We start from the raw sequence: 9,275 nt of genomic DNA on the forward strand, positions 1-9,275 counted from the left end.
CTCAGTCTGCTATAGCCCCCCAGTCAAGACACATATGAGAAATCAATCAATGAACAACTAAGGTGCTGCAACGAGGAACTGATGCTTCTCATCTCTCTTCCTTTCTGTCTATTTGTCCCTCTCTCTGACTCTCTCTGTCTCTGTCACAAAAAGAAAAGAAAGAAAAAGAAGTTAGTCTCATTTTAAGCTCCAAAGCTAGGTAACCAGGATAACATTTTATTCATTTAACAGAAATTTTTTAAGAGTGTACTATAGATAGTATTAAAGTATTTGCTCTTTTGTCCTGGGATATGTCTTTCATTTGATTCCCCAATACCCGCAAAGTATCTACTTCTTATCAATTAAAAATTATTTTTGGCCTGACTGGTGGTGGCGCAGTGGATAGAGCATCAACCTGGGATGCTGAGGACATAGATTCAAAACCTCAAGGTCACCAGCTTGAGTGTGAGCTTATCCAGCTTGAGCGCAGGCTCACCAGTTTGAGTGTGGGATCATTGACATGGTCCTATGGTCACCAGCTTGAGCCCAAAAGTCGCTGGCTTGAAGCCCAAGATCGCTGTCCTGAGACCAAGATCATTGGCTTGAGCAAAGGATCACCGACTCGGCTTGAGCCCCCCCCAACCCCACCATCAAGGCATGTGTGAGAAGCAATTAATGAACAACTAAAGTGATGCAATTAAGTTGATCCAACTATGAATTGATACTTCTCATCTCTCTCCCTCCCTGTCTTCCTGACTCTCTATCTCTGTCTCTCTCCTACATGCTAAAAAAAGAGGCCCTGGCCAGTTAGCTCAGTGGTAGAGCATTGGCCCTGCATGTGGATGACCTGGGTTTGATTCTCAGTCAGGGCACATAGGAGAAGCGACCAACTGCTCACCACCCCTCCCCCTCTTCCTTCTCTCTCTCTTTCCCTTCCACAGCCATGGCTCAGTTGGAGCAAGTGGCCCCTGACACTGAGGATGGTTTCATGGTCTTGCCTCAGGTGCTAAAATAGCTCAGTTGCCAAGCAACAGAGCAACAGCCCCAGATGGGCAGAGCATCCACCCCATAGGGGGTTTGCCAGGTGGATGCCAGTCCGGGCGCATGCAGGACTCTGTCTCTCTGACTTGCCACTTCTCACTAAGAAAAAGAAAAAAGAGAGAAAAGAAAAAGAAAAAAAGATGCTAGAACAGTACCTAGAGTGCTTTGACTTCCACTAGCAGAATAACTAAGTTATATTACACATTACTTCAAAATTCTAGTACAGAAGAAAATCCACATCTCCTACCTGGGTGACCCAAATCTTTTGGCATTCTGGGTTATTCTGCCTTTAACATTTAAGTAAAATGGCTCAGAACTATATACTATATGAACATAAATCAATACTTTCTCTACAATTTGAGGATTCCTGAGTTGTTTATACTCTTGTGATTGGTTTTTGTTTTGTTTTCCATTCCCATGGACTCTTGTTTATCATTATCATATTCTACAGGTGCTACCTCCTCTCCCCACCCCATGCTTGCCTACCTAATGTAAAACTTATAGATCTTTCTCCTTTAAATACACCCTCCAACAACGCTAACTCAAGGCTATTGTATATAAGCATTTTTTCCTGATAAGGAAAAGAGAGGTAAGGTGGAAAAGAAATAATTCAGTTTTCTCTTAGACTTTTAACAAACGTACCAAAATATAACAATTTTAGAAATTTCTCATTTAATTTTTCTAGACAATCTATTACCATAGACACCAGTATGTAGTGTCAACAGCAAAAGGCAAGAATCAAGAAAGGAAGGAAGGATGAATAAGAAAATTAATATATAAGAAAGATATATACCATATAAATTCAAATAACTTACTGTCAGTATTAGCATATTTTATCACTTCCTGAAACATTTCAGGGCTTACAGAAATAGCCATGCTATCCAAAATAGCAGCCACTTCATCAACTGCAACTTGACCACCTTTTATCCTACAGAAAATCTTCAAGGCATCCTGGAATGCTGCAAAAAATTTTTTTTAATTAATTAATAAAAATAAACAAAATAATAACTGTACCATGAGAATCAAAGCTTTTGTTGGAGGAGCTGAATATTTTGTTAATAAACTACCAGGCATGGAGTTTTCTAAAAATGTACCTGCAAGTAGGCATTTGCCCAGTTCTGGCCACATCCATAGTATATAATGAAATTTTTGCTATTACTACTACTAATATAATCAATAATATCTGGTATTTATTGAATACTGTTTATGTGCCAGGAAGTATAATAAAATCTATGGGTTATCTCATTCAATTATCATAATAGGCCTATAAAATAGATATTATTATTATTCCCACATTTATTAAGGCTTAGAAAGTCCCTTGTGATTACACAGCTAGTAAATGGAAACAGCAGAATTCTAATCTAGTAATCTTACTCCAGAATGCTTGCTCTTAATCATTATACTACACTCACTTCATATTTAAAACTTTTATCTTCTTACAATGGTATATAATTTACAATAGTAAAAATGCTTAATCCAAAATTTGGGGGAGTCATTAATTGCTTTAATGTAATTTAGAAATGATAGTATAAAAGAGAGAAAAATAGTATAGATACAAAGTTTTCCTTCAGATTTTTTTTTTTTTATCATACTACAAAGAGTTTGGCACTATTGAAATTAGGCCATGAACACTAGAGATCTCAGACTTTTGGAAGCGCTAATTCTATCATTAACATGAATAGCCCTTCTAACCACTTTCTTTACAATTTACATGTAGTGTAAACTAAAAGTTATTAGGAGGCCTTGGCCGGTTGGCTCGGCGGTGGAGCGTCGGCCTGGCGTGCGGGGGACCCAGGTTTGATTCCCGGCCAGGGCACATAGGAGAGGCGCCCATTTGCTTCTCCACCCCCACCCCCTCCTTCCTCTCTGTCTCTCTCTTCCCCTCCCTCAGCCGGAGCTCCATTGGAGTGAAGATGGCCCGGGCACTGGGGATGGCTCCTTGGCCTCTGCCCCGGGCGCTGGAGTGGCTCTGGTCGCAGCAGAGCGACGCCCCGGAGGGGCAGAACATCGCCCCCTGGTGGGCAGAGCGTCGCCCCTGGTGGGCGTGCCGGGTGGATCCCGGTCGGGCGCATGCGGGAGTCTGTCTGTCTCTCCCCATTTCCAGCTTAAAAAAAAAAAAAAAAGCCCTGGCCGGTTGGCTCAGCGGTAGAGCGTCGGCCTAGCGTGCGGAGGACCCGGGTTCGATTCCCGGCCAGGGCACACAGGAGAAGCGCCCATTTGCTTCTCCACCCCTCCGCCGCACTTTCCTCTCTGTCTCTCTCTTCCCCTCCCGCAGCCAAGGCTCCATTGGAGCAAAGATGGCCCGGGCGCTGGGGATGGCTCTGTGGCCTCTGCCCCAGGCGCTAGAGTGGCTCTGGTCGCAATATGGCGACGCCCAGGATGAGCAGAGCATCGCCCCCTGGTGGGCAGAGCGTCGCCCCATGGTGGGCGTGCCGGGTGGATCCCAGTCGGGCGCATGCGGGAGTCTGTCCGTCTCTCCCCATTTCCAGCTTAAAAAAAAAAAAAAGTTATTAGGAGACCCATCAGTATCTAATATTTTAGGGAGAAATTTACAAGCAGATTCCAGACGCATGAAGAAAGTACTGTTGAGATTAGAGAAAAAGACAGATGTGAGACTTCAACAGAGAAAAAAAAAACATGAACAAAAAGGCATGGAAGTAAGCATAAAACTAGCAGTGAAAGGCCCTGGCCGGTTGGCTCAGCGGTAGAGCATCAGCCGGGCGTGTGGAAGTCCCAGTTCAATTCCTGGCCAGGGCACACAGGAGAAGCACCCATCTGCTTCTCCACCCTTCCCCCTCTCCTTTCTTACTCTCTCTACCCCTCCCACAGCCAAGGCCCCGTTGGAGCAAAGTTGGGCCCGGGTGCTGAGGATGGCATCATGGCCTCTGCCTCAGGCACTAGAATGGCTCCAATTGCAGCGGAGCGACACCCCAGATTGGCGGAGCATCGCCCCCTGTTGGGCATGCTGGGTGGATCCCAGTCCATTGCATGAGGGAGTCTGTCTGCCTCTCTCCCGCTTCTCACTTCAAAATCCCCCCCCAAAAAAACTGCCAGTGGGAGATTTGTGATTAACTGGAGCATGGGGTTCCTGTTTGAGAAATGGTCTACAAAGAAAGAGAGGCAAACAAAATTGTGAAGAAGTGAGGACGTCAAGCATAAGAATTTGGACTGGATTCATTTAATAATAGAAAAAGCATCTAAAGTTTTTAGCAGAAGAATGATGTGACAAAAATCTTGTTTTAAGAAAATTAGACTGGCTGTTCTGTGCAGGAAAAAGTGGAGATTGGACATAGAAAATTAAGATGTCATGGCAGTGATCCAGGTTTAAAAAATTATTATTATTATTATTTTTGTATTTTTTCTGAAGCCGGAAATGGGGAGAGATAGTCAGACAGACTCCCGCATGCGCCCGCTGGGATCCACCCGGCACGCCCACCAGGGGTGACGCTCTGCCCACCAGGGGGCGATGCTCTGCCCCTCCGGGGCGTCGCTCTGCCGCGACCAGAGCCACTCTAGCGCCTGGGGCAGAGGCCAAGGAGCCATCCCCAGCGCCCAGGCCATCTTTGCTCCAATGGAGCCTTGGCTGCGGGAGGGTAAGAGAGAGACAGAGAGGAAGGAGGGGTTGGGGGTGGAGAAGCAAATGGGCGCTTCTCCTATGTGCCCTGGCCGGGAATCGAACCCGGGTCCCCCGCATGCCAGGCCAACGCTCTACCGCTGAGCCAACCAGCCAGGGTAAAAAATTATTTTTTTAATGAAATATCTCATATTTAATTTTACTCAATCTAGAATACTGCGCATGAGGGAAGGAGTTAAGAGATTCTGAAAAAAAATTCATATAACCACCCCACCCTCACATCAGTTACTATCAAAATCATTCTCTAATTTTTAAGAATCATCATCTTTTTACCTGGATCCTGAGAGACCACGTAACAAACATCATTCACAGCTTTAAGGAAATTTGAAAAATCCAGCATTCCATTAACTATAAGAATGGTTCAGAAATTGAAGGAAAAACTCCATCAGTAAATTTATCAGTGAACTCACTAAAGACATAAGATAAAAATTGCAAACTAAAAATGTGAACAGAGCCTGACCAGGCGGTGGTGCAGTGGGTAGAGCGTTGGACTGGGATGTCGAGAACCCAGGTTTGAGACCCCGAAGTCGCCAGCTTGAGCGTGGGCTTATCTGGCTTGAGCAAAATAAAAAATGCTCACCAACATAGACCCAAGGTCGCTGGCTCAAGCAAGGGGTTATTCGGTCTGCTGAAGGCCCACGGTCAAGGCACATATGAGAAAGCAATCAATGAACAACTGAAGTGTCGCAACAAAAAACTGATGATTGATGCTTCTCATCTCTCTCCGTTCCTGTCTGTCTGTCCCTATCTATCCCTCTCTCTGACTCTCTCTCTCTGTCTCTGTAAAGAAAAAATAAATAATTAAATTAATTAATTAATTAAAATAAACTTAAAAATGTGAACAGAATGAACTGATATTAACATACCATAGTCTTTACACAATAACAGTCAACATGAACATTAAATATAGAATGTAAAAAGAAAATTTACCAGAAAAATATTTACATATTGCAATTATGTAGTAAATAATATTGCAGCAATTAAAAAATTATATCAACTAGAATTAGAGATACTACAGTGCTCTTTGCTCAGGCTCTACTTTTTATATTTGTAATTAGGCACAAAAAATACATGCAGCATGAAAATTTTACATACATAATGGTTTTACCTTCATAGGATAAGATCGATTTCATTGTGTTGTAGAAAAGCCCTCTAAACCAGTGGCTTTGGGGGTAATTATGGATCTAGTTGAGATTCTAATGAAAGCTTTGCTTGACAGTATTTTTTTTTTTTTTTTTTTTTTTAGCAAAACAGAGAAAGAGACAGAGGGAGGGACAGGTAAGGACAGAGACAGAAAGGGAGATGAGAAGCATCTATTCTTTGTTGCAGCACCTTAGTTGTTAATTGATTGCTTTCTCATATGTGCCTTGATGGGAAGGGAAGGGAAGGGAGCTCCAGTAGAGCCAGTAACCTCTTGCTCAAGACAGTGACCTTGGACTTAAAGCAGTGACCTTGGGCTTCAAGCCAGCGACCTTGGGGCTCAAGCCAATGACCATGGGGTCATGTCAATGACCCCATGCTCAAGCTGGCGACCTGTACTCAAGCTAGTGAGCTCATGCTCAAGTCAGATGAACCTGGGCTCAAGCAGGTAACCTCAGGGTTTTGAACCTGGGTCCTCACCATCCCAGGTCAATGCTCTATCCCCTCCACCACTACCTGGTCAGGCTACTTGACACCATTCTATCTCTCTCTTCTCTCCCTCTCTCCCTTTCATCACACTTACATGCACATGCATGCAAATACACACACACACAATGCATTAAACAAATACACAAAATATTGCACAATATTAAATAAATCCTTCCTCCAAAAAAAACCTTACTTTTCATACCAAAAATAATAGTTATTAAAAGAAATAAAGAAATCTAAATTGCACAAATGAAAACTTCAGGCAGAGTTGAATGAAAAGTAATTAGGGAGTGTTTTTTTTGCATAATATTGCACAGGTCATCTCTGATAGCAACTAGAACTAAAAATACAGATTTACAAAGTATGCTTGAGCACAGAATCAGAGTATTTAAATAATATTTTCTAGAGAAACACAGATCTGGGTCAAGTCATATCTGAATTGTTCAATATTTTTCATGTTAAATAACAAGTCACTTCCATCTGTCATTAAGTAAATGAGGTCAACATTGAAAGGGTTTACCTCAATGTTATCTATGTCCAGAAGAAAAGGATTAAAAATCAACAATTCAATTTAATGTCATGTGAGTAAGGTAACCTATAAAAGAACACTTCAGTGTTTCCAGTGGTCTGCAGGCTTCTGCCTGCAAAGAAATTGACAAGGCTGTTTGTTCATATTTCACAAAAGCACTTTCTCCAATAATAGTAAGTTTGTCAAGTTGTCTGCCTCAAAACTTTTATTTCAGTGCAAAAACTTGGTAGTGATTTCTCCTTTCCTTCAAAAACAATGAAACATCTGTACATATTTCAATAAACTAGTTAGACTTATTTTCTGATTTCTGTGGGAAGTGGTATAAGGCAAAACTGTTTAGATGAAGCATAGAAAGCACAATCCATAAAGAAAAAATTGTAGACAGGACTTCATCAAAAGCATGAACTTAGCCCTGGCCAGTTGGCTCAGTGGTAGAGCGTCAGCCTGGCCTGTGGATGTCCTGGGTTCAATTCTAGATCAGGGCACACAGGAGAAGCACCCATCTGCTTCTCCACCCTTTCCCCCTCTCCCTTCTCTCTCTCTCTCTCTTTTCTCCTCCCACAGCCAAGGTTCCACAAGCGCACCTTGGCTCAGGCACTGAGGATGGCTCCATGGCCTTGCCTCAGGCTCTGGAAAGCAATGGCCCCAGGTGGGCAGAGCATCACCCCTAGTGGGCTTGCCAGGTGGATCCAAGTCAGGCGCATGCAGGCGTCTGTCTCTTTGCCTCCCCACTTCTCATTTAAGAAAAATACACACACACGAAAAGTATGAACTTATGCTTTTCAAAAGACATTCTTAAAAGAATAGAGAAATAAGCCATATACTAGAAGAAAATATTGCTATAGTTCCATAACCAATAAAGAACTTGTATTTAGAATATATAAAGAACTTTTAAAATGCAATAATAAAAACACAACCATTTTTTGGCCCTGGCCGATTGGCTCAGTGGTAGAGCATCGGCCTGCTGTGCAGGAGTCCCAGGTTCGATTCCCGGCCAGGGCACACAGGAGAAGCACCCATCTGCTTCTCCACCCCTCCCCTTCTCCTTCCTCTCTGTCTCTCTCTTCCCCTCCCACAGCCAAGGCTCCATTGGAGCAAAGTTGGCCCGGGCACTGAGGATGGCTCTGTGGCCTCTGGCGCTAGAATGGCTCTGGATGCAACAGAGCAACGCCCCAGATGGGCAGAGCATCGCTGCCTGGTGGGCATGCTGGGTGGATCCCAGTTGGGCGCATGCGGGAGTCTGTCTGACTGCCTCTCCATTTCCAACTTCAGAAAAATACAAAAAAAAAAAAAAAGAACACAACCATTTTTTAATGGGCAAGAGATATACAAATAGCAAATAAGCACCTGAAAATATAATCAGGAAATGCAAATTAAAGCCACAATAAGATAATGCCATTTATCTATTAGAATGACAAACTTTTAAAAGCTAACCAATTTCAGGACTGATAAAGATTAGGAACAACTGAGACTCTCATATATTGCTTGTGACAATGTAAAATGGTTCGTTCAACTGCCTTGCATATATACTTTAGCAGTTTCTAAAGAGGTTATATAGCTACCATGTGACCCAAGCATTTTACCACTACGTATGTACCCAAGATAACTGTAATAGCCAAGACCTGGAAACACCCCAAATATCTATCAATTAGTGAATGAATACATGAATAATGGTATATTCATATAATGAAATACCATTCAGCAATAAAAAAGAATGAACTACTGATACAGTTACACACAAAAGCATGAATATGTCTCAATATAATTAAGCTAAGTGAAAGAAACCAGCCAAAATAAATGAACCCTTACTGCAAGATCCCATTTATATAAAATCCTAGAAAATGCCAAGTTATCTATAGTGACAGAAGCAGATTAGTGTTTCCTTGGGGACTGGTGGGGCTGGTTGTAAAGAGGAATGAGGGCTTACAAAGCAGTATGAGAGGTATTGATATTTAAAAGTGCATACATGTGTTAAAATTTATCAAACTGTATACTTTATGTGCAGCTTATTTTACGTCAATTTTACCTCAAATGAACTACAAAATATGCAAATAATTTAAAAATCCATTGGTACAGCTATTATGGAAAATAGTATAGAGTTTCCTCAAAAAATTAAAAATAGAACTATCCTATTATCCAGCAATCCCACTTCTAGGTATATATACAAAGGAAAGAAAAGCACAATCTCAGAGATATCTGCACTCCCATGTCGACTGCACCATTATTCACAATAGCTAATAGCCAAGATATGGAAACAGCCTAAGTGCCTGTCAATGGATGAATGAATAAAGAAAATGTAACACACAAATATATAACACACATATAAACACAGAGGAATATTATTCAGCCATAAAAAAGAAAATTCTATCATTTGCAACAACATGGATAAATCTGGAGGACATTATGACCAGTGATAAAAGCCATAAGCAGAAAGACAAATACTGGGTGATCTTCCTTATATGC

General features: G+C 42.0%; 1 non-coding gene across 1 annotated transcript; it reads left to right on the plus strand.

Annotated features, from left to right (window-relative positions):
* Positions 1–7,738: 7,738 nt before the first annotated feature.
* Positions 7,739–7,814, plus strand: TRNAS-GCU (transfer RNA serine (anticodon GCU)). Its single transcript has one exon. It is a non-coding gene; the product is annotated as a tRNA-Ser (tRNA).
* The last annotated feature ends 1,461 nt before the right edge of the window (positions 7,815–9,275 follow it).

Source organism: Saccopteryx leptura, chromosome 2 (genome assembly GCF_036850995.1).
Source record: "Saccopteryx leptura isolate mSacLep1 chromosome 2, mSacLep1_pri_phased_curated, whole genome shotgun sequence".
Taxonomy (NCBI): Eukaryota; Metazoa; Chordata; class Mammalia; order Chiroptera; family Emballonuridae; genus Saccopteryx; species Saccopteryx leptura.